The 23,884-nt window shown below is 46.5% G+C and overlaps 1 protein-coding gene across 2 annotated transcripts in view; it reads right to left on the minus strand.

Annotated features, from left to right (window-relative positions):
• Nucleotides 1-23,884, minus strand: part of LOC125701471 (protein MANBAL-like) — a 181,947-nt gene that overhangs the window by 94,998 nt on the left and 63,065 nt on the right. The gene's annotated exons all lie outside the window — the stretch shown is intronic.

Consider the following 23,884-nt stretch of genomic DNA (forward strand, 5'->3'; position numbering starts at 1 on the left):
AGTAACGAACTGTAGAAGTCTCATTCTCTTTTCGTTATCTATTTCTTTTACAAACTGAAAAATAATAATTAACATTGATGTAAAATTTATTATTTACATTTTCACTTCATCATCACCCCTAGAATAGCTGGATTAGCAGCAATAATTTATATTTACACACTACAAATTTGTTGAGTAATTCTGACTGTTGCTCACTAAGCTGTTGCTGTGCTCTTCTGAGGAAAAAAGCAGTCTACAAACCTGCCAGAACCACAGTATCTGTCTGCTGGTTCTGGTATAATGCCTGTAGATGGTATGCCTCTGCCAGTCGTTTAAATCAATTTCCTGCATTCCACACAGGAGCACCTTGAGGGGAGAAAAAGGATAAAAACATGAAACTACAAGCTACTGCTTTGCTTCTACAGCAGAGTACTGTACTCAAACTCTATTGTACTTCAAAGCACCTACAATCACAGCGTTCTCATTTTGAATTGTAAACTTCACAACTTCCACAGCAAATAATAACAACCACTTTGTTGAATTTGGAGAGAGCACAGAATAGAAAAGCCATTTGTGAAAATGTTTGTATTTAGACATTCAAGCCAGGAATGTATACTTCATCACTGCCTAACCATACAATTCCGTGCAGAAATGATGTTTTGCTTCAGAGTATAATTTTGAGAGACCAAAAGTAGCTAAAACCTGGTCCACGCAGTAATGTGATCATCCACTGATATTGGCTTTTTACCTCCCTTTCTTTCAAATTACTCATTCTTTAAACACAAGCAAAACTCACTGTCAAGGATTTCAAAAGCAATCAGTCAAAAAGTTTATACTGGCAGAATCTCTGCACTGGAAACGTGTCGGTTGTGAAGAAGAAAGTGAAGAAGAACACACTCACCAAACAGTCACCAAACAGTCACCAAACAGTCACCAAACAGTCACCAAACAGTCACCAAACAGTCACCAAACAGTCACCAAACAGTCACCAAACACTCACCAAACACTCACCAAACACTCACCAAACACTCACCAAACACTCACCAAACACTCACCAAACACTCACCAACACGTGAGGCTTCTCTCACACATTCTCAAAACAGAACTGTCAGCCTTCACGAACTCTGTTCTTCAGACACTGACTGAAATTTAAGTACTACGTGTCACAGCCTGGATCTGGCAATAGTCAAAGAATCCTTTACCTCCAGTTCCTTAGCATCGAAATACTGCAGATACTGCTGTGGCAGGATTTCATTGAAGCCTTCAAAAAAAGCTTGTGCCTGTTCCTCAACACCTCGGGAAAGTCTCCATTCTGCTACCAGCCTGTAGAAGATACAGGAGGATAATTTACAATGGGCTATGCCAACCCAAGTTAATCTTTGTTAGTTTATTCTGAAATGAACCGTAAGTGATGTGAAGAAAAGTGACGTAAAGTCTGGGAAGTTCCAGGGATAGAGCACTGTACAACTGCACCTGCAGCCTTCACTCTGTGCCAACAGTTCTGAGTTAAAACCCTATGTTTCCAACCACTGCTATGGAAAGCATTTTAAGCTCAAACAGGAGGCAGCATCTACTCACTGATGATATTAATGAGAGCACAGCAGTCCCTAGGTATTTGGAGAAGGAAAAAAAAGGCAGAGCTAGATTCATCTAATATTGTCCCCAGAAATCTCAGTCATTATCCATGACAAGGTAAAATCTAGGTCAGGTGTACTGGTGAAGATAAGTAGGACTGCTAGCTTACCAAGAAACGACTATGTCCATTTGGAAAGTTCCATATTTGTTTCTGTTAATCATGAAACTTTGCTCTGTGGTAGAAACTCCACTCTCCATTAACAAAAAGGTGAAAAGCAGGCAGGAGACCCGAAGAACCTGAACCCAGGGAGAAGCAGATATTATGCTGAATTCAAGCCTAACCTGTCAGGAGAACTGGAATCTAAAGGAGAGATGAAACTCTGGGGAACGTAACACAGGACCCAGAGTATGGCAGAAGAAAGAGTATTACTTAGGCTGCAATCCGAGCTCTCCCTGGGTTCCTCAAAACTAGAAGAGAATGGTCTTCTGCAGATACTGCTTACTCTCCATCCCAATCAGGATTTTGCACAACTGCAAAATGCCAATATGTTCCTTCTGCAAATGTTACCATTTCTGTGAAATGCTCTTGGACGACTCATGAAAGCAATTCCTACTCTCTCATCTCTCAAACCTTTCCCACAAAAAGCCTTCACACAACATATCATAAGAAAGAGGAAAATTTTACTGATTCAATTTATCTCATGTCTGCCATGTGTGCAGTGGTTTCTTGTTTGTTTCCTCTTTGTTTTGAGCAGATCCTCTGTGTAAGACGATGCTGAAGTTCACACCTTAAAGCAGAGCTTGTACACTGCTGCTCACTGGGGATCTTTTGAGACAAGAAGGGGATCTTTTGAGACAAGGCACCTCATAGTTTTTCTCCAGACCACCTGAGCTCATGGTTTTCTTCTGGAATCACTCGTAGGCTCCTTTCCTTGCTTTAAAACCTTCTGGTGCTGCTATATCATAATTCCTCATTTACGACAGTACAACACTTCACATTATTCACAATGCTGCCTTGTTACAAATGCCAGGACATAACAGCACTGTAAGGGCAGTTCACATGGAAACCAGTATCGAAACGATGCATTTTTAAAAACTCAAGTTTATCACAAAAGCATCCAAAAATGTTCTTTGGTTAAAAACAAGCAACAGCATAAATGGCTGGAGAGAATATCAGCAGTCTACAAAGGCAAAATGTGAAGAATAATGTGTGCAATGGGGAACTACCATTCACATTTGTTGCCATGATGTTCTGCTAAACTAAATTATCTCTGGGAAAAAAAAAAAAAAACAAGTGGAGCTTCTACTAAACTGAATCTTTTGGGAAAAGTAATATATAGTAATATATTTTTTTAAATATTTCCACCAATATTTTCCTTCCAAACGCAGAATCTGAACGATTGCCACATTTTGCCAACATCAGTAATTATTCATAGACAGAATTTCAATAATGCTTCATATTGCATAGTGACAGTATTTTCTTGATTGAGATAAAAGAGACAGGAGAGATAAGAGTATTTCAAAATCTTCACTTAATCTTACCTAATATATTCTTCTTTGTTTTCTTCTGTCACGAGAATGTTGCTACCATTTGGCTTCAAATCATGGCTTTTGATTTCACCCAGAATTTCTTTATCAACTGAGAAAAACATTTCCAAGCCACATTCTTCAATATCATTCTCTCTGCAAGGAAGAAAACGTGATTATAAATAACCAGGTCCAGACTGTGCACGCAGTAGAATTGATGTGTATGAAGAATATAAGGACTTTTCTTAACTGTTTAGAGCTCAAGAATCAAGTTAAGGAAATGTTACACAATAACTGTGGTTCTGTAAGATTCACCCCACTGATGTGCATAAGCAAACTGTGCACTAGGTACAATAGCATCCTTAAATTCATGTGTTACTGGGCTGACAAACTACCCACTGCCTCTAAGCGGAATGCCCATGGAATGCAAAAACCTTTCAATAATGACATTGTTGTGTTTCATTACCTGCTGCCTTGCCAAGTAATAGCAGATAAGAAGAAAAAGACTCAGAATGCTTAATGAATTATCTTCAACTCCAGTATATTTATGGGACTATCTTGTAAACGTATCAAAACATCCTAAGCTCCTAAGTTAACAAAATAATGCATTCCTGAGAAAGAGGAATTTTCTCATTAGAGACTTCGAAGTAAGAAGAACCTTCATGCAACAAACACTGCTGGGATCTCTGTTCTCTCTATATGGTTCAGTAGCCAGAAGAACAGGTGCAACATTGCAATGTCTACGTTGGTAAGTGCTCCTACCCAGCAGCTGTGCCGTACGGCACCAAGCACAGCAATAAAGCACGCAGAAAGCCCATCTGCTGAGGACAGGGGGATGAGCTGGGCTCACGCCTAAGCACTGCTTACTGCAAAGGAAGGCACACCTACCTGGCAACGGCCACGCAGGATGCTCGACACACACTCACACACTGTTCTCCTGGGGCCCAACGCAACGGCGCAGCCACTCACACTCTGCTCCTCGACGGTCTGCAACACAAAAGTCACAAGCTGAAAATTCAATCCATCCAAGATGCCATCGGGCCTCCGTGCTCACGGCACTCGCACTCATGTCTTCCGATGATCAATCAGGCGTGTGCTTACCGAGTGAGCGCTGCTCACTGCCACTCGACACCAGCAATCTACCCCTAACTGACAAGTATGAACAGGAACCTATGCCTAACACTAAAAGACTACAAGTAACCTATGCCTAACTCTAACATAAGAACAGGAACCTATGCCTAACACTAAAAGACTACGAGTAACCTATGCCTAACTCTAACATACGAACAATAACCTACTCCTAACACTAACCACTAAAATCAACAACAACAACAAGAACTAAACTGTAACTCCTGCAGCATTTAAATGGGAAGAGGAGAACTTGGCTCCCCAGGAGGCTCGGAGGAGGAGCTGATGGAAACTCATGCCACCCAGCTAATGCTGGGGGCGGGGGCCGCACAGCGGGTAGGGAGCCGAGCGCCTGGACCAGCGGCGGTGGGACGGCGCCGATGCGGGGCCTGGCACGGTGGTGTGGTGCCAGGCCAGCTGTGCCGCAGGCGGATCCACCTCCATGGGCTCATCTGGAGGTGGATCCACCTCCATGGGCTCATCCAGAGGTGGATCCACCTCCATGGGCTCTTCCGGAGGTGGATCCACCTCCATGGGCTCCACGGAGGTGGTCACAGCGCTGGTCCAGGCGCGACGGAAACGGAATCGCTGCCCCCTCCTCCGCTTGATCTTAAGGGCGGCCCCCCTCCTCCTCTTTGCTTCTGGGAAGCCAAGCTCCCTCTTCCCATTTAAAAGAGGGCAAGCATCGCCCCTCGCTCTCTTCGCTCCAGCCATGGCTGTCAGAGCTCTCAGAGCGAGTGCGTTGGCCGGGGCAGCGGTGACCAAGGTGACGGCTGTGATGCGGCGAAGGTTCTAAAATGGCAGCCGCACTGCTGGCAATGGCGTTCCACATAGCATGAGGAGGGGGCTGCAGGACAGGGCACCGGACGCCAGCTAGAAGGCGCTCCCTGTGCCCAGCGGGCAGCCCTTCTCTCCGGAAAGCAAGAGGCCACACAGGAGCCGGCCCCGAGAAAAGGGCCCTCGGCCTCCTTCATCCTCTCACTCCTGCAACGTGGGAATCCCCTTCTGGGGCTGGGCCACGCAGCACACAACACTCAGAGCACGCTCAGGGATCTCCTGAGGTCAGCGCAAACAATGTTGCGCTCCAGAGTGGACCTGACAGCGCCTGCCTGCGGGGAGAAAGAAGCTCCAGCTTCCATTTCTTCTTAAATCTAGGGTTTTTCCCCTTAAATATGGATTTTTCTGCTAGTATTCCCTCTTTTTCCCCTTCAATCTCGGGTTTTTACCATTATATATGGCTTTTTCTGCTAGAAATCCCTGTTTATCTTATTAAATCTCGGGTTTTTCCCCTTAAATATGGCTTTTTCTGCTAGAAATCCTTATTGCTTCCCTTAAATCTGGGGTTTTCTCCCAGAACTCCCTGTTTTTCCCCTTAAATCTGGGGTTTTTCCCCTTAAATCTGGGGTTTGCTCCCAGAAATCCCTGTTTTTCCATTAAATCTGTGTTTTTTCCCCATGAAATACGGCTTTTTCTCCTAGAAATCACTGTTTTTCCTTTAAATCTGGCTTGTTTCCCATAAATCTGGCTTTTTGTGCCAGAAATCCCTGTTTTTCCCCTTTAGTATCAGAGGACCAGCTCAGAGAAGCGTTTGCATGGGACGGATGGGCCGCAACTGGATCCAATCCTGCCTTTGAATTGGGACGCTGGACACAGCCTCACTGTGCGCCCAAAGACTACAAACAGCGCCACCAAAGCGGGCAGAGACGCCACGCGCTCCTGACTGCTCGCCGCTTTCACATCTCCCTCGCCCGCCCGCCCTCCCTCCCACCAATCTCTCAGGGCAGCCCTTCCCAAGCAACAAACAGAATCACACACAACTTCAGCCCGCACTCGTCCCGCTCACTGACATCCGGAGCCAGGGACAAACCTTCAGCCGTGCCCGCTCCTCCCCCACTCAAACAGGGCACCAGGCGCGTGGATCCACTCCTCGTCCAGCTTTGCTCGGCACAAATTCCAGCGGGGAGTCCTCATTCACACACCTGAAACACCAACGCACAACAACGCATCAGAAAAGGCAATCAGAAAAGGAATCGGCCTCCAGCCAGGCTTTTCCGGCCGGCCCGCCGGCCGGCCGACGCCACAGCCACACGACCCCGTCGCCATCCTTGCCGCACCATCAGGCCCCGCCATCCACAGCCTCCTGCCGGCGCACTCCGGGCCGAAAGCAAAACTCCACCGAGCGAGGCCAAAAGCCAAACTCGCCATCCGGACGGAGCCCCGCGCTTCCCCGCCGCCATCTCCAAGGACCGCCGCCACGCAAACGACGCTCAGCGAGAGCGAGCGAGACGCCGGCTTCCCCGCCACGGCCAAACGAAGAGCGACGGCATCGGATCGCAGCGCGACGGCTCCCACCGCGCGACGGAGCGCGGCGCTGCCGCCGCCCGGGAGCCGCCCCGTTCGCCCCGGGCTGCGCTCCGGCACCCGCAGCTCTTGCGAGGCCGCGCGGCCCGCAAAGCCGCGAGCCGGGACCCGCCTCTGGCTGCCGGCGGCGCCTCGAGCTCCTCTCCCGACAGCCCCTCGATGCCCCCGCGCCGAGGCCCGACCCGCTTCCCGGCACGGATCCGCTCCTGCCAGCCCCGCTCACCGCTCACCGCTCACCGCTCACCGCTCACCGCTCACCGCTCACCGCTCACCGCTCACCGCTCACCGCTCACCGCTCACCGCTCACCGCTCACCGCTCACCGCTCACCGCTCACCGCTCACCGCTCACCGCTCACCGCTCACCGCTCACCGCTCACCGCTCCCGCGCCGCGCTGCCCCGGAAGTGCTCTCCGCCGGCACGAAGCACTTCCGTCCCGGGCCCTAGCAACCGCCTGCGGCGTCACGTTGCTGAGGGCGGCCTGCGGGCGGCCGGGGCCTGAGGGTGGAGTGGGGCGGCGGCCGGATTCCTCTCGGACGGCGCCGGAGCCGTGCGACTTTTCTCCTCCTCCTTCTCTCCTTCTCCTTCCTCCCCTTTTTCCTTTCCCTTCTCTCTCTTCTCTTTCCTTTTCCTTGCTTTTCCTTTCTATTCCTTTCTTCTCTTGGCTTTTCCTTTCCTTTTCTCTTCCTTCTCTTCCCCTTCACAGTTCCCTTTTCCTTCCCTTCCTTCCTTCCTTCCCCTCCCTTGCCCTCTCCTCCCCTCCTTTCCCTTTCTCTCCACGCTCTTTATCCAGCTCTGAAATGGAGTTGCATCAAGATCATCTACGCAGGCAATAAATAACTTGTGCTGCATTTCATTGTTTTGTGCTCTTACCAGACTCAGATTTGGTTTGCCCTTCACTCAAGAATCACAGAATGGCCAGGGTTGGAAGGGACCTCAAGGATCATGAAGCTCCAGCCCCCTGCCACACGCAGGGCCACCAACCTCCCCATTTCACAGCAGCCCAGGCTGCCCAGGGCCCCATCCAACCCGGCTTTGAACACCTCCAGGGACGGACGGGGCATCCACAGCCTCTCTGGGCAGCTGTTCCAGCACCTCACCACTCTCATAGGAAAGAATTTCCCCCTGACATCCAACCTCAATCTTCCCTCCCTCAACTTCAAACCATTTCCCCTTGTCCTGCTGTTATCAACCCTTTCAAAGATTCCCCTCCTGTTTCTAAGTTCCCTTTAGGTACTGAAGGCTGCAATGAGATCACCCAATAGCCTTCTTTTCTCCAGGCTGAACAAGCCCAGCTCCCTCAGCCTGTCTTTGTAGGGAGCTGCTCCAGTCCCCTGCTCATCTCTGTGGCTCTCCTCTCTGTCTTTCTCGGACTGGGGCTCCACACCTGGACGCAGCACTGCAGATGGGGCCTCACAAGAGCAGAGGGGAGGGGGACGATCACCTCCCTGTCCCTGCTGGCCACCCCCTTTCTTCTGGCCCTTTCCTGAGCCCCAAGTATCAGGAGTGCCCGGCTGCTTTTGCTGCAGAGCCTTATTATCCAAGTGCACAAAGACCTGGGGGAAAACCTCAGCAGCTACGTTTGTACAGAGGGAAGATTTCATGCCAACACACAGCCTGGCTTTCCCTGCTCTGCGCTGCCGGCGTCCCCCGCAGCCCCTGTGCTGTGACAAACAGCAGTGGGCTCGGGCCCAACGCCCACTCACGTCCCCATGAGGCAAAATCTGAAAACGTGCCATCCCAGCCCACTTCCAAGCCCCAGGAGCAGCTAAATCATTCATTTCTACGCTGCTGCTTCGTAACACAGAAGGAACAACAACAGGACTACCATCTCTTTAAGTCCTTTTATAAAAGTATTTGACTTACTGAGATACTGTTACAGTTACCTGAGTATTTGAAATTACAATACAAGGAAATTTCGACAATGAATTTCAGTACAGTATTTTACAATCCAGTGCTGCTGATCCCATTTATGTCCTAGTTCACTAGAGCATATATACACAGACAATGATTCTTGAAGAAAATTAAAAAGACACCCGCAAGAAAGGGGGCTGGAGATACCAATAGAACAAAGAGTTGAAATCACAAATTCAGTGCAGCATGTAGTGATAACGCAAACAAGAAAAATTAAACAGGTTTTTTTGTTCAGAGTTCTTTTTCTGGAACACAAACAAATGCATTAAAATACAAGCTTCAGTGCTAGATCAGATGAAGACACGGCGCATTTACTGCGCAGTTTCATACACAAACGCTTCCTGAGCTACTGGAGCAATAAGGCTTTGTTACTTTAGATCAGCAGCTCAGCATTCCGTTCATTTTTTCATGTCATTCTCATAAGGCAAAATTCTAAATAGAAGTTATTTTAATGCTTGAAAATTAGGATTAATTGGCAGCAACATATGAGCACGCATTTGTTACGCAGTATCAATTCACACAGCTCAGGCTGCTCAAGCAGTGGTGGGAGGAGCAGTGGGAGACAAATTCATTCACCTCTGCTGGAACGTGTTAACGTGGATAAAACCTCAGGATAACATCCATTGACTTACACACTAGTGTTGTTAAATAAATCCAAGTCAAGTCTACTTTACAATGAAGTGTGCAACAAGCAGAAGAAGTGAAGAAGAACATCGTGTGGAGTTCACATTCTTCAAGGTGCAAATCACAGCTATTCCTGTCCAAATCCTTCTGTTTCTTCAATTGCAAATAACAGCTTCTCCTTCAACTGCTCGTAATTCTTATAGGGTGGAAGGTCTAGGCGATTGAAACTGAAAACAAAGGAAAACCTGAATTATTGTGGAATTATTTAAACCACCAAAAAGCCATTAGGAACACAGGCATATCAACTTTCCTGTTCAGAGGGATAACTGGATTTATACCCTCTAACACAGCTGTACCTTCATGTGCATTTATCTGTGAAAGCAGAGTTAAAGCACAAGCACTCTAACAATAATTTCCCAGAAATGGTGATGCACTGAGTAAGAAGCCTCACTTCATCTCTCTTTTGTATTTGAAATTTAAAATTTGAGCTTTTTCACAAAGCACCAGTGTAATTGAGAAACTGAGCAGAAGCTGCAATTTCTCTAGCGAACAGGGAGCACGAGTGTGCCTATTTGTTTTCAGTGCCAAGATAGATCAATCCCAAACTCCTGGGAAAAAAGTGCCACTTACTACATTTTTTCTTGTCAGTAGTGTGCAAATCCATGGCATTCACAATGGAATCAGCTCCACAACAAAACTGTTTTTCAGAAGTTCAACTATTACTCAACAAAGCTTACTGGCATAACCCAGTGTTTTGCTTTCACACAATCTCAGCCACTTTCATATATTACCCACTTTCTGAAATCTCCAAGTAGATTGTCATCAGTAAAAACAGAACCATAACAGAATTTTATCCTATCTACTTACCAGGTGTGACTTCTAGGTAACCAGTTTTCCTTCCCAACTTTCTCAATACAAAATTTTTGGGGTCCATTGCTCCCTGTAAAAAAAATCAAATAATTAAGTCTCAGGTCTAGCTGCCTACCTGTATCAGTAGTAATACACGACAACTGAGTGTGAAAGGCTTGAAGAGAAAGCAAGATTTTAACTGCTTGCAGAGACCAAAGACATCTGCCTTTCCCTACATCTCTCTGAAGAAACCCACGTAGAAAAATGCAGAAATATGAAGTGGTTCTGAAAGAAACTCAATCACTGAATCACACAATTGCTTTGGGACTGGAAGGAATCTCTGGACTTTTCCTGGTCCTTCCACTCTGATCAGGCAGGGATACCCAGAGCAGGCTGTCCTACCAGGACCACGTCCAAACCATCTGTCAAATCACTGATGGAAGGCGTGAACACTCCCCCGTCCCTTTTTCTGTCACAGCTCTGGCAGTACGCAAGACTTAGGAAGAAGAGTCAATATACATTCATAAAAAACATCCTTACATATACAGGTTGGTCCTTATTAAAGAAAGGAATTAATAGAAGTACAAAATGCATTAAAGAGGGCTTGTTACCCATGAGGTCAGCAAATCCTCCCACTGGTAATCTGCATGTTCCAGTAACGAACTGTAGAAGTCTCATTCTCTTTTCGTTATCTATTTCTTTTACAAACTGAAAAATAATAATTAACATTGATGTAAAATTTATTATTTACATTTTCACTTCATCATCACCCCTAGAATAGCTGGATTAGCAGCAATAATTTATATTTACACACTACAAATTTGTTGAGTAATTCTGACTGTTGCTCACTAAGCTGTTGCTGTGCTCTTCTGAGGAAAAAAGCAGTCTACAAACCTGCCAGAACCACAGTATCTGTCTGCTGGTTCTGGTATAATGCCTGTAGATGGTATGCCTCTGCCAGTCGTTTCAATCAATTTCCTGCATTCCACACAGGAGCACCTTGAGGGGAGAAAAAGGATAAAAACATGAAACTACAAGCTACTGCTTTGCTTCTACAGCAGAGTACTGTACTCAAACTCTATTGTACTTCAAAGCACCTACAATCACAGCGTTCTCATTTTGAATTGTAAACTTCACAACTTCCACAGCAAATAATAACAACCACTTTGTTGAATTTGGAGAGAGCACAGAATAGAAAAGCCATTTGTGAAAATGTTTGTATTTAGACATTCAAGCCAGGAATGTATACTTCATCACTGCCTAACCATACAATTCCGTGCAGAAATGATGTTTTGCTTCAGAGTATAATTTTGAGAGACCAAAAGTAGCTAAAACCTGGTCCACGCAGTAATGTGATCATCCACTGATATTGGCTTTTTACCTCCCTTTCTTTCAAATTACTCATTCTTTAAACACAAGCAAAACTCACTGTCAAGGATTTCAAAAGCAATCAGTCAAAAAGTTTATACTGGCAGAATCTCTGCACTGGAAACGTGTCGGTTGTGAAGAAGAAAGTGAAGAAGAACACACTCACCAAACAGTCACCAAACAGTCACCAAACAGTCACCAAACAGTCACCAAACAGTCACCAAACAGTCACCAAACAGTCACCAAACAGTCACCAAACAGTCACCAAACAGTCACCAAACAGTCACCAAACAGTCACCAAACAGTCACCAAACAGTCACCAAACACTCACCAAACACTCACCAAACACTCACCAAACACTCACCAAACACTCACCAAACACTCACCAAACACTCACCAAACACTCACCAAACACTCACCAAACACTCACCAAACACTCACCAAACACTCACCAAACACTCACCAAACACTCACCAAACACTCACCAAACACTCACCAACACGTGAGGCTTCTCTCACACATTCTCAAAACAGAACTGTCAGCCTTCACGAACTCTGTTCTTCAGACACTGACTGAAATTTAAGTACTACGTGTCACAGCCTGGATCTGGCAATAGTCAAAGAATCCTTTACCTCCAGTTCCTTAGCATCGAAATACTGCAGATACTGCTGTGGCAGGATTTCATTGAAGCCTTCAAAAAAAGCTTGTGTCTGTTCCTCAACACCTCGGGAAAGTCTCCATTCTGCTACCAGCCTGTAGAAGATACAGGAGGATAATTTACAATGGGCTATGCCAACCCAAGTTAATCTTTGTTAGTTTATTCTGAAATGAACCGTAAGTGATGTGAAGAAAAGTGACGTAAAGTCTGGGAAGTTCCAGGGATAGAGCACTGTACAACTGCACCTGCAGCCTTCACTCTGTGCCAACAGTTCTGAGTTAAAACCCTATGTTTCCAACCACTGCTATGGAAAGCATTTTAAGCTCAAACAGGAGGCAGCATCTACTCACTGATGATATTAATGAGAGCACAGCAGTCCCTAGGTATTTGGAGAAGGAAAAAAAAGGCAGAGCTAGATTCATCTAATATTGTCCCCAGAAATCTCAGTCATTATCCATGACAAGGTAAAATCTAGGTCAGGTGTACTGGTGAAGATAAGTAGGACTGCTAGCTTACCAAGAAACGACTATGTCCATTTGGAAAGTTCCATATTTGTTTCTGTTAATCATGAAACTTTGCTCTGTGGTAGAAACTCCACTCTCCATTAACAAAAAGGTGAAAAGCAGGCAGGAGACCCGAAGAACCTGAACCCAGGGAGAAGCAGATATTATGCTGAATTCAAGCCTAACCTGTCAGGAGAACTGGAATCTAAAGGAGAGATGAAACTCTGGGGAACGTAACACAGGACCCAGAGTATGGCAGAAGAAAGAGTATTACTTAGGCTGCAATCCGAGCTCTCCCTGGGTTCCTCAAAACTAGAAGAGAATGGTCTTCTGCAGATACTGCTTACTCTCCATCCCAATCAGGATTTTGCACAACTGCAAAATGCCAATATGTTCCTTCTGCAAATGTTACCATTTCTGTGAAATGCTCTTGGACGACTCATGAAAGCAATTCCTACTCTCTCATCTCTCAAACCTTTCCCACAAAAAGCCTTCACACAACATATCATAAGAAAGAGGAAAATTTTACTGATTCAATTTATCTCATGTCTGCCATGTGTGCAGTGGTTTCTTGTTTGTTTCCTCTTTGTTTTGAGCAGATCCTCTGTGTAAGACGATGCTGAAGTTCACACCTTAAAGCAGAGCTTGTACACTGCTGCTCACTGGGGATCTTTTGAGACAAGAAGGGGATCTTTTGAGACAAGGCACCTCATAGTTTTTCTCCAGACCACCTGAGCTCATGGTTTTCTTCTGGAATCACTCGTAGGCTCCTTTCCTTGCTTTAAAACCTTCTGGTGCTGCTATATCATAATTCCTCATTTACGACAGTACAACACTTCACATTATTCACAATGCTGCCTTGTTACAAATGCCAGGACATAACAGCACTGTAAGGGCAGTTCACATGGAAACCAGTATCGAAACGATGCATTTTTAAAAACTCAAGTTTATCACAAAAGCATCCAAAAATGTTCTTTGGTTAAAAACAAGCAACAGCATAAATGGCTGGAGAGAATATCAGCAGTCTACAAAGGCAAAATGTGAAGAATAATGTGTGCAATGGGGAACTACCATTCACATTTGTTGCCATGATGTTCTGCTAAGCTAAATTATCTCTGGGAAAAAAAAAAAAAACAAGTGGAGCTTCTACTAAACTGAATCTTTTGGGAAAAGTAATATATAGTAATATATTTTTTTAAATATTTCCACCAATATTTTCCTTCCAAACGCAGAATCTGAACGACTGCCACATTTTGCCAACATCAGTAATTATTCATAGACAGAATTTCAATAATGCTTCATATTGCATAGTGACAGTATTTTCTTGATTGAGATAAAAGAAACAGGAGAGATAAGAGTATTTCAAAATCTTCACTTAATCTTACCTAATATATTCTTCTTTGTTTTCTTCTGTCACGAGAATGTTGCTACCATTTGGCTTCAAATCATGGCTTTTGATTTCACCCAGAATTTCTTTATCAACTGAGAAAAACATTTCCAAGCCACATTCTTCAATATCATTCTCTCTGCAAGGAAGAAAACGTGATTATAAATAACCAGGTCCAGACTGTGCACGCAGTAGAATTGATGTGTATGAAGAATATAAGGACTTTTCTTAACTGTTTAGAGCTCAAGAATCAAGTTAAGGACATGTTACACAATAACTGTGGTTCTGTAAGATTCACCCCACTGATGTGCATAAGCAAACTGTGCACTAGGTACAATAGCATCCTTAAATTCATGTGTTACTGGGCTGACAAACTACCCACTGCCTCTAAGCGGAATGCCCATGGAATGCAAAAACCTTTCAATAATGACATTGTTGTGTTTCATTACCTGCTGCCTTGCCAAGTAATAGCAGATAAGAAGAAAAAGACTCAGAATGCTTAATGAATTATCTTCAACTCCAGTATATTTATGGGACTATCTTGTAAACGTATCAAAACATCCTAAGCTCCTAAGTTAACAAAATAATGCATTCCTGAGAAAGAGGAATTTTCTCATTAGAGACTTCGAAGGAAGAAGAACCTTCATGCAACAAACACTGCTGGGATCTCTGTTCTCTCTATATGGTTCAGTAGCCAGAAGAACAGGTGCAACATTGCAATGTCTACGTTGGTAAGTGCTCCTACCCAGCAGCTGTGCCGTACGGCACCAAGCACAGCAATAAAGCACGCAGAAAGCCCATCTGCTGAGGACAGGGGGATGAGCTGGGCTCACGCCTAAGCACTGCTTACTGCAAAGGAAGGCACACCTACCTGGCAACGGCCACGCAGGATGCTCGACACACACTCACAAACTGTTCTCCTGGGGCCCAACGCAACGGCGCAGCCACTCACACTCTGCTCCTCGACGGTCTGCAACACAAAAGTCACAAGCTGGAAATTCAATCCATCCAAGATGCCATCGGGCCTCCGTGCTCACGGCACTCGCACTCATGTCTTCCGATGATCAATCAGGCGTGTGCTTACCGAGTGAGCGCTGCTCACTGCCACTCGACACCAGCAATCTACCCCTAACTGACAAGTATGAACAGGAACCTATGCCTAACACTAAAAGACTACAAGTAACCTATGCCTAACTCTAACATAAGAACAGGAACCTATGCCTAACACTAAAAGACTACGAGTAACCTATGCCTAACTCTAACATACGAACAATAACCTACTCCTAACACTAACCACTAAAATCAACAACAACAACAAGAACTAAACTGTAACTCCTGCAGCATTTAAATGGGAAGAGGAGAACTTGGCTCCCCAGGAGGCTCGGAGGAGGAGCTGATGGAAACTCATGCCACCCAGCTAATGCTGGGGGCGGGGGCCGCGCAGCGGGTAGGGAGCCGAGCGCCTGGACCAGCGGCGGTGGGACGGCGCCGATGCGGGGCCTGGCACGGTGGTGTGGTGCCAGGCCAGCTGTGCCGCAGGCGGATCCACCTCCATGGGCTCATCTGGAGGTGGATCCACCTCCATGGGCTCATCCAGAGGTGGATCCACCTCCATGGGCTCTTCCGGAGGTGGATCCACCTCCATGGGCTCCACGGAGGTGGTCACAGCGCTGGTCCAGGCGCGACGGAAACGGAATCGCTGCCCCCTCCTCCGCTTGATCTTAAGGGCGGCCCCCCTCCTCCTCTTTGCTTCTGGGAAGCCAAGCTCCCTCTTCCCATTTAAAAGAGGGCAAGCATCGCCCCTCGCTCTCTTCGCTCCAGCCATGGCTGTCAGAGCTCTCAGAGCGAGTGCGTTGGCCGGGGCAGCGGTGACCAAGGTGACGGCTGTGATGCGGCGAAGGTTCTAAAATGGCAGCCGCACTGCTGGCAATGGCGTTCCACATAGCATGAGGAGGGGGCTGCAGGACAGGGCACCGGACGCCAGCTAGAAGGCGCTCCCTGTGCCCAGCGGGCAGCCCTTCTCTCCGGAAAGCAAGAGGCCACACAGGAGCCGGCCCCGAGAAAAGGGCCCTCGGCCTCCTTCATCCTCTCACTCCTGCAACGTGGGAATCCCCTTCTGGGGCTGGGCCACGCAGCACACAACACTCAGAGCACGCTCAGGGATCTCCTGAGGTCAGCGCAAACAATGTTGCGCTCCAGAGTGGACCTGACGGCGCCTGCCTGTGGGGAGAAAGAAGCTCCAGCTTCCATTTCTTCTTAAATCTAGGGTTTTTCCCCTTAAATATGGATTTTTCTGCTAGTATTCCCTCTTTTTCCCCTTCAATCTCGGGTTTTTACCATTATATATGGCTTTTTCTGCTAGAAATCCCTGTTTATCTTATTAAATCTCGGGTTTTTCCCCTTAAATATGGCTTTTTCTGCTAGAAATCCTTATTGCTTCCCTTAAATCTGGGGTTTTCTCCCAGAACTCCCTGTTTTTCCCCTTAAATCTGGGGTTTTTCCCCTTAAATCTGGGGTTTGCTCCCAGAAATCCCTGTTTTTCCATTAAATCTGTGTTTTTTCCCCATGAAATACGGCTTTTTCTCCTAGAAATCACTGTTTTTCCTTTAAATCTGCCTTGTTTCCCATAAATCTGGCTTTTTGTGCCAGAAATCCCTGTTTTTCCCCTTTAGTATCAGAGGACCAGCTCAGAGAAGCGTTTGCATGGGACGGATGGGCCGCAACTGGATCCAATCCTGCCTTTGAATTGGGACGCTGGACACAGCCTCACTGTGCGCCCAAAGACTACAAACAGCGCCACCAAAGCGGGCAGAGACGCCACGCGCTCCTGACTGCTCGCCGCTTTCACATCTCCCTCGCCCGCCCGCCCTCCCTCCCACCAATCTCTCAGGGCAGCCCTTCCCAAGCAACAAACAGAATCACACACAACTTCAGCCCGCACTCGTCCCGCTCACTGACATCCGGAGCCAGGGACAAACCTTCAGCCGTGCCCGCTCCTCCCCCACTCAAACAGGGCACCAGGCGCGTGGATCCACTCCTCGTCCAGCTTTGCTCGGCACAAATTCCAGCGGGGAGTCCTCATTCACACACCTGAAACACCAACGCACAACAACGCATCAGAAAAGGCAATCACAAAAGGAATCGGCCTCCAGCCAGGCTTTTCCGGCCGGCCCGCCGGCCGGCCGACGCCACAGCCACACGACCCCGTCGCCATCCTTGCCGCACCATCAGGCCCCGCCATCCACAGCCTCCTGCCGGCGCACTCCGGGCCGAAAGCAAAACTCCACCGAGCGAGGCCAAAAGCCAAACTCGCCATCCGGACGGAGCCCCGCGCTTCCCCGCCGCCATCTCCAAGGACCGCCGCCACGCAAACGACGCTCAGCGAGAGCGAGCGAGACGCCGGCTTCCCCGCCACGGCCAAACGAAGAGCGACGGCATCGGATCGCAGCGCGACGGCTCCCACCGCGCGACGGAGCGCGGCGCTGCCGCCGCCCGGGAGCCGCCCCGTTCGCCCCGGGCTGCGCTCCGGCACCCGCAGCTCTTGCGAGGCCGCGCGGCCCGCAAAGCCGCGAGCCGGGACCCGCCTCTGGCTGCCGGCGGCGCCTCGAGCTCCTCTCCCGACAGCCCCTCGATGCCCCCGCGCCGAGGCCCGACCCGCTTCCCGGCACGGATCCGCTCCTGCCAGCCCCGCTCACCGCTCACCGCTCACCGCTCCCGCGCCGCGCTGCCCCGGAAGTGCTCTCCGCCGGCACGAAGCACTTCCGTCCCGGGCCCTAGCAACCGCCTGCGGCGTCACGTTGCTGAGGGCGGCCTGCGGGCGGCCGGGGCCTGAGGGTGGAGTGGGGCGGCGGCCGGATTCCTCTCGGACGGCGCCGGAGCCGTGCGACTTTTCTCCTCCTCCTTCTCTCCTTCTCCTTCCTCCCCTTTTTCCTTTCCCTTCTCTCTCTTCTCTTTCCTTTTCCTTGCTTTTCCTTTCTATTCCTTTCTTCTCTTGGCTTTTCCTTTCCTTTTCTCTTCCTTCTCTTCCCCTTCACAGTTCCCTTTTCCTTCCCTTCCTTCCTTCCTTCCCCTCCCTTGCCCTCTCCTCCCCTCCTTTCCCTTTCTCTCCACGCTCTTTATCCAGCTCTGAAATGGAGTTGCATCAAGATCATCTACGCAGGCAATAAATAACTTGTGCTGCATTTCATTGTTTTGTGCTCTTACCAGACTCAGATTTGGTTTGCCCTTCACTCAAGAATCACAGAATGGCCAGGGTTGGAAGGGACCTCAAGGATCATGAAGCTCCAGCCCCCTGCCACACGCAGGGCCACCAACCTCCCCATTTCACAGCAGCCCAGGCTGCCCAGGGCCCCATCCAACCCGGCTTTGAACACCTCCAGGGACGGACGGGGCATCCACAGCCTCTCTGGGCAGCTGTTCCAGCACCTCACCACTCTCATAGGAAAGAATTTCCCCCTGACATCCAACCTCAATCTTCCCTCCCTCAACTTCAAACCATTTCCCCTTGTCCTGCTGTTATCAACCCTTTCAAAGATTCCCCTCCTGTTTCTAAGTTCCCTTTAGGTACTGAAGGCTGCAATGAGATCACCCAATAGCCTTCTTTTCTCCAGGCTGAACAAGCCCAGCTCCCTCAGCCTGTCTTTGTAGGGAGCTGCTCCAGTCCCCTGCTCATCTCTGTGGCTCTCCTCTCTGTCTTTCTCGGACTGGGGCTCCACACCTGGACGCAGCACTGCAGATGGGGCCTCACAAGAGCAGAGGGGAGGGGGACGATCACCTCCCTGTCCCTGCTGGCCACCCCCTTTCTTCTGGCCCTTTCCTGAGCCCCAAGTATCAGGAGTGCCCGGCTGCTTTTGCTGCAGAGCCTTATTATCCAAGTGCACAAAGACCTGGGGGAAAACCTCAGCAGCTACGTTTGTACAGAGGGAAGATTTCATGCCAACACACAGCCTGGCTTTCCCTGCTCTGCGCTGCCGGCGTCCCCCGCAGCCCCTGTGCTGTGACAAACAGCAGTGGGCTCGGGCCCAACGCCCACTCACGTCCCCATGAGGCAAAATCTGAAAACGTGCCATCCCAGCCCACTTCCAAGCCCCAGGAGCAGCTAAATCATTCATTTCTACGCTGCTGCTTCGTAACACAGAAGGAACAACAACAGGACTACCATCTCTTTAAGTCCTTTTATAAAAGTATTTGACTTACTGAGATACTGTTACAGTTACCTGAGTATTTGAAATTACAATACAAGGAAATTTCGACAATGAATTTCAGTACAGTATTTTACAATCCAGTGCTGCTGATCCCATTTATGTCCTAGTTCACTAGAGCATATATACACAGACAATGATTCTTGAAGAAAATTAAAAAGACACCCGCAAGAAAGGGGGCTGGAGATACCAATAGAACAAAGAGTTGAAATCACAAATTCAGTGCAGCATGTAGTGATAACGCAAACAAGAAAAATTAAACAGGTTTTTTTGTTCAGAGTTCTTTTTCTGGAACACAAACAAATGCATTAAAATACAAGCTTCAGTGCTAGATCAGATGAAGACACGGCGCATTTACTGCGCAGTTTCATACACAAACGCTTCCTGAGCTACTGGAGCAATAAGGCTTTGTTACTTTAGATCAGCAGCTCAGCATTCCGTTCATTTTTTCATGTCATTCTCATAAGGCAAAATTCTAAATAGAAGTTATTTTAATGCTTGAAAATTAGGATTAATTGGCAGCAACATATGAGCACGCATTTGTTACGCAGTATCAATTCACACAGCTCAGGCTGCTCAAGCAGTGGTGGGAGGAGCAGTGGGAGACAAATTCATTCACCTCTGCTGGAACGTGTTAACGTGGATAAAACCTCAGGATAACATCCATTGACTTACACACTAGTGTTGTTAAATAAATCCAAGTCAAGTCTACTTTACAATGAAGTGTGCAACAAGCAGAAGAAGTGAAGAAGAACATCGTGTGGAGTTCACATTCTTCAAGGTGCAAATCACAGCTATTCCTGTCCAAATCCTTCTGTTTCTTCAATTGCAAATAACAGCTTCTCCTTCAACTGCTCGTAATTCTTATAGGGTGGAAGGTCTAGGCGATTGAAACTGAAAACAAAGGAAAACCTGAATTATTGTGGAATTATTTAAACCACCAAAAAGCCATTAGGAACACAGGCATATCAACTTTCCTGTTCAGAGGGATAACTGGATTTATACCCTCTAACACAGCTGTACCTTCATGTGCATTTATCTGTGAAAGTAGAGTTAAAGCACAAGCACTCTAACAATAATTTCCCAGAAATGGTGATGCACTGAGTAAGAAGCCTCACTTCATCTCTCTTTTGTATTTGAAATTTAAAATTTGAGCTTTTTCACAAAGCACCAGTGTAATTGAGAAACTGAGCAGAAGCTGCAATTTCTCTAGCGAACAGGGAGCACGAGTGTGCCTATTTGTTTTCAGTGCCAAGATAGATCAATCCCAAACTCCTGGGAAAAAAGTGCCACTTACTACATTTTTTCTTGTCAGTAGTGTGCAAATCCATGGCATTCACAATGGAATCAGCTCCACAACAAAACTGTTTTTCAGAAGTTCAACTATTACTCAACAAAGCTTACTGGCATAACCCAGTGTTTTGCTTTCACACAATCTCAGCCACTTTCATATATTACCCACTTTCTGAAATCTCAAAGTAGATTGTCATCAGTAAAAACAGAACCATAACAGAATTTTATCCTATCTACTTACCAGGTGTGACTTCTAGGTAACCAGTTTTCCTTCCCAACTTTCTCAATACAAAATTTTTGGGGTCCATTGCTCCCTGTAAAAAAAATCAAATAATTAAGTCTCAGGTCTAGCTGCCTACCTGTATCAGTAGTAATACACGACAACTGAGTGTGAAAGGCTTGAAGAGAAAGCAAGATTTTAACTGCTTGCAGAGACCAAAGACATCTGCCTTTCCCTACATCTCTCTGAAGAAACCCACGTAGAAAAATGCAGAAATATGAAGTGGTTCTGAAAGAAACTCAATCACTGAATCACACAATTGCTTTGGGACTGGAAGGAATCTCTGGACTTTTCCTGGTCCTTCCACTCTGATCAGGCAGGGATACCCAGAGCAGGCTGTCCTACCAGGACCACGTCCAAACCATCTGTCAAATCACTGATGGAAGGCGTGAACACTCCCCCGTCCCTTTTTCTGTCACAGCTCTGGCAGTACGCAAGACTTAGGAAGAAGAGTCAATATACATTCATAAAAAACATCCTTACATATACAGGTTGGTCCTTATTAAAGAAAGGAATTAATAGAAGTACAAAATGCATTAAAGAGGGCTTGTTACCCATGAGGTCAGCAAATCCTCCCACTGGTAATCTGCATGTTCCAGTAACGAACTGTAGAAGTCTCATTCTCTTTTCGTTATCTATTTCTTTTACAAACTGAAAAATAATAATTAACATTGATGTAAAATTTATTATTTACATTTTCACTTCATCATCACCCCTAGAATAGCTGGATTAGCAGCAATAATTTATATTTACACACTACAAATTTGTTGAGTAATTCTGACTGTTGCTCACTAAGCTGTTGCTGTGCTCTTCTGAGGAAAAAAGCAGTCTACAAACCTGCCAGAACCACAGTATCTGTCTGCTGGTTCTGGTATAATGCCTGTAGATGGTATGCCTCTGCCAGTCGTTTAAATCAATTTCCTGCATTCCACACAGGAGCACCTTGAGGGGAGAAAAAGGATAAAAACATGAAACTACAAGCTACTGCTTTGCTTCTACAGCAGAGTACTGTACTCAAACTCTATTGTACTTCAAAGCACCTACAATCACAGCGTTCTCATTTTGAATTGTAAACTTCACAACTTCCACAGCAAATAATAACAACCACTTTGTTGAATTTGGAGAGAGCACAGAATAGAAAAGCCATTTGTGAAAATGTTTGTATTTAGACATTCAAGCCAGGAATGTATACTTCATCACTGCCTAACCATACAATTCCGTGCAGAAATGATGTTTTGCTTCAGAGTATAATTTTGAGAGACCAAAAGTAGCTAAAACCTGGTCCACGCAGTAATGTGATCATCCACTGATATTGGCTTTTTACCTCCCTTTCTTTCAAATTACTCATTCTTTAAACACAAGCAAAACTCACTGTCAAGGATTTCAAAAGCAATCAGTCAAAAAGTTTATACTGGCAGAATCTCTGCACTGGAAACGTGTCGGTTGTGAAGAAGAAAGTGAAGAAGAACACACTCACCAAACAGTCACCAAACAGTCACCAAACAGTCACCAAACAGTCACCAAACAGTCACCAAACAGTCACCAAACAGTCACCAAACAGTCACCAAACAGTCACCAAACAGTCACCAAACAGTCACCAAACAGTCACCAAACAGTCACCAAACACTCACCAAACACTCACCAAACACTCACCAAACACTCACCAAACACTCACCAAACACTCACCAAACACTCACCAAACACTCACCAACACGTGAGGCTTCTCTCACACATTCTCCAAACAGAACTGTCAGCCTTCACGAACTCTGTTCTTCAGACACTGACTGAAATTTAAGTACTACGTGTCACAGCCTGGATCTGGCAATAGTCAAAGAATCCTTTACCTCCAGTTCCTTAGCATCGAAATACTGCAGATACTGCTGTGGCAGGATTTCATTGAAGCCTTCAAAAAAAGCTTGTGTCTGTTCCTCAACACCTCGGGAAAGTCTCCATTCTGCTACCAGCCTGTAGAAGATACAGGAGGATAATTTACAATGGGCTATGCCAACCCAAGTTAATCTTTGTTAGTTTATTCTGAAATGAACCGTAAGTGATGTGAAGAAAAGTGACGTAAAGTCTGGGAAGTTCCAGGGATAGAGCACTGTACAACTGCACCTGCAGCCTTCACTCTGTGCCAACAGTTCTGAGTTAAAACCCTATGTTTCCAACCACTGCTATGGAAAGCATTTTAAGCTCAAACAGGAGGCAGCATCTACTCACTGATGATATTAATGAGAGCACAGCAGTCCCTAGGTATTTGGAGAAGGAAAAAAAAGGCAGAGCTAGATTCATCTAATATTGTCCCCAGAAATCTCAGTCATTATCCATGACAAGGTAAAATCTAGGTCAGGTGTACTGGTGAAGATAAGTAGGACTGCTAGCTTACCAAGAAACGACTATGTCCATTTGGAAAGTTCCATATTTGTTTCTGTTAATCATGAAACTTTGCTCTGTGGTAGAAACTCCACTCTCCATTAACAAAAAGGTGAAAAGCAGGCAGGAGACCCGAAGAACCTGAACCCAGGGAGAAGCAGATATTATGCTGAATTCAAGCCTAACCTGTCAGGAGAACTGGAATCTAAAGGAGAGATGAAACTCTGGGGAACGTAACACAGGACCCAGAGTATGGCAGAAGAATATTACTTAGGCTGCAATCCGAGCTCTCCCTGGGTTCCTCAAAACTAGAAGAGAATGGTCTTCTGCAGATACTGCTTACTCTCCATCCCAATCAGGATTTTGCACAACTGCAAAATGCCAATATGTTCCTTCTGCAAATGTTACAATTTCTGTGAAATGCTCTTGGACGACTCATGAAAGCAATTCCTACTCTCTCATCTCTCAAACCTTTCCCACAAAAAGCCTTCACACAACATATCATAAGAAAGAGGAAAATTTTACTGATTCAATTTATCTCATGTCTGCCATGTGTGCAGTGGTTTCTTGTTTGTTTCCTCTTTGTTTTGAGCAGATCCTCTGTGTAAGACGATGCTGAAGTTCACACCTTAAAGCAGAGCTTGTACACTGCTGCTCACTGGGGATATTTTGAGACAAGGAGGGGATCTTTTGAGACAAGGCACCTCATAGTTTTTCTCCAGACCACCTGAGCTCATGGTTTTCTTCTGGAATCACTCGTAGGCTCCTTTCCTTGCTTTAAAACCTTCTGGTGCTGCTATATCATAATTCCTCATTTACGACAGTACAACACTTCACATTATTCACAATGCTGCCTTGTTACAAAT

This window comes from Lagopus muta, chromosome 16 (assembly GCF_023343835.1).
Source record: "Lagopus muta isolate bLagMut1 chromosome 16, bLagMut1 primary, whole genome shotgun sequence".
NCBI lineage: Eukaryota > Metazoa > Chordata > Aves > Galliformes > Phasianidae > Lagopus > Lagopus muta.